A 3089-nucleotide genomic window follows, 5' to 3' on the forward strand; every position below is an offset into this window, starting at 1 on the left:
CAAAAACTAAAGTTTTCAGCTTTTATCACACTGTAACTGGACAGATTTCTTAATGTATACTGTAACATAGGTGAGTTCTGAACGTAAAATAGTGAAAGTCAATGTTTTACAGGTTCTCGTAATGCTTAACACAGTTCTGCTTGTTTTGAGTAGTTTCACTGGATCTTCGGTCTTGACACAAAGGAAATATCGTGCTTTGTAATTTTCCAAGCACTTAGACTTCAGAAGGTTAATTATTCCAGGAAATTACATTCAGAATTTCCAGACACACTAGAAAACTTCTTATCAAAGTTACTCTAACTGTATAGTCTATGATTCAAAAGTAACATAAGTTAACATAACTCAAACTGACTGGAAGATTGCATTGAATCATCAGCCGAGTACCTTCTTTCACTGCTAACGATATTCTAAGCCTGACGTAATGTCATTTTGGGCAGAATTTATTATTCACAGTATCTTGACAAGTACAATAAGTTCTAATAACTATTTTATTTATGTTAACAAGGTTTTGAAAATAATTCTAAAATTTCACTACAAAAGTTACAACCATAGCATTAAAATTGTAATGATTCACTACTTTTTTTAAATTTATGCTATTCTGATGAATCATCCAATATTGTGATATCTACGCCTTTTGTGTTACTTCTTTTGAGTTGTCTTATTATGAAAATACTGGTCTTTACAGATGTAAGTGTTCATTTCACTTGTTCTATGCGTAATAAGGATTTGTGGTACCTTTCGTATTGATTCGAAAACACGTTCGTCTTCACGTAACCCCAATCTCGATCAAACAGCCCACGATAAATACTCATATTTTCCTTAATGTTTTTCTTTCCACGTTTGTTTTATTTAAGTAATAAAACTAATACAAAAATATACCAATCCTTAGTTTTATATTTAAATACTGATCTTTAAACTGCTAATTAGAGTCTAATACGCACAAGAATGGTGTCGCTACTTGAGATTCTTTCGTTGGTTGTAAGCCCTAAAAACGGTATAGTTTCAAGTACCGGTTTATTCAATAATAAAACTTTTCATATTATGTCTAGCGTACATCCGGCCTGTCGTGTTTCTGTGGGTCTGTACGCAAGTACACGTATCAAATAATGACGTTATCTTGTAACAGATACTGCCCGCTCGTAAAAACAACACAGGAAAAAGGAAATGAAAATAAATAAAAACTTATTTGACTGCAGCCTTTGTGTAAGCATTCTGTTTTCGCCAACACCCCACCTTCAACTCATTTTCCCAACACAACGTTCATCATTCCCATTGACCCCCCTCCCCCACGCCTGTTACAGCTACAATTTAGCCATCAAGTACAGTAACAGCGCGCGTGCTCAAACCAAGGTCACTGTTACGAGACTCCACTCTAGTGTTTCCTTCCTAGGCTTGAATAGCAATGACGTCACCACATTTAGACGAGATCCATGCAGTGCTTGGTTCAACCGTTTTACTTTTGACACTCGGAACATCGGGTTTGTAGCCCGTAGCTTTACACGTGACTTGATTTGTCATTTGGTGTATATTATGTTTTCCATATATATATATAAAACCAAGGCAAGTTATAGTTTTATTACTGCTAACATTAGAACAAAGAGAGTAACGTTAATTACATGATAATAAATTAAATATTTAAAAAAGTAAAGATCTGTTCAGTTGATAATTAATGTGTACCTTATAATATCAAACATCATATTAATATTAGTCTATTAATTTATGGACTTTTGGTAGTAGTAGTAATTATTACCGATTTTAATATGTGTGCTTTTATTGGAAGACTGTGTGACTGTATGAGACATCATCTCTATATTATCTTTTGATGCTGTTCACTTGCAACATTTGATAAAGTAACATCAAAGAAGCTGGCAAGTCGACATAACAAAAACATTTATTACACCAACAATTGAACAAACTAATGTGGATTTGACGACTAACCTGTGGTAGGCAGCCAGTGGATAATAAATAGGTTTCTTAACTTCTGAAAAGCAGCTTCATAGTCCGTAGCCCTATCCAACATTGCATCACCCCAGATTTCTTCATCAAACAAGAGGGAAACTTTAGCATAAATTAACGATTATAAGAGGCAAACACCCTTGAAACTGGACACCTTGTTTGTGGTAGAATGTGACCATTACTGCAACTTTCTTAGAATCAGAACTCATCCCCTTACGGCTCCCTACACGTCCACAATAGCCACTCGGGTCTTCGTTAAGGTTCGCTTGAGTGGTTTCAGCTTCAAGTCAGATTCAAGTAGGCACTGTAAAGCTTGTCACTTGTACTCTAGAGTCGCTTGTCTAAAGTTCAGACAACTCCTCGACTGTTGGTTCCTTGCAATCAGTTCTTTCAAGCACTTGAATCTGTTAGGTACATATCACAGACTGAAGGGTTTCCCCTTGACAACACGCAGTCCAAAGCTGGGATTAAAAGCTGTTCATTTGATAACAGATTGTGAATAATCCAAAATGCAAAACTGTATGCGTTCCAGTGACACATCTTTATAAGAAATAAAAATGTCACAATTTAAGTTAATAAAATTTGCTTTTCTACATTTCGCGCAGAGCAATAATGTCTACAGTTGATGACCTAGCATTCTTAGTCTACCTGTTCTCTTACATTCTCTTTTAATCTGTTTATTAATCTGGTTAATTATGCTACCAGATCTCTAGACTCGTCTTTGTGTCTCGCAGTGTACTCCGACTATATCTTCGGAGAATCAATCCCATGTGATTAACAGTGTGGAATAAGCAAAGAAACTCACTCATCATCTTTCGCCTTGATTAGTAGTTTAGTTTTGGTCTGACCTTATAATAAAAGTGCTTGTAGTATAGTTGGTTTGTCTTTTCTGTCATTGCGGAATGCAGTAAACAGTAATTTCTTCTCCTCACTCACTTCTGACTCTGAAAGCGAATTACCTCAATATAGCTTCGCAAGCGCTGAGAAACTTTTATAGTTTCCTGTTAACACCCTAGCTCTGAGGCACAATACTCCAGAGATGTGGGTAAAATATATATAAAACGAAGGCAAGTTAAAGTTTTGTTACTGCTAACATTCGAACAAAGAGGATAACGTTAATTACATGATAATAT

Source organism: Limulus polyphemus, unplaced genomic scaffold (genome assembly GCF_000517525.1).
Source record: "Limulus polyphemus unplaced genomic scaffold, Limulus_polyphemus-2.1.2 Scaffold332, whole genome shotgun sequence".
Lineage (NCBI taxonomy): Eukaryota > Metazoa > Arthropoda > Merostomata > Xiphosura > Limulidae > Limulus > Limulus polyphemus.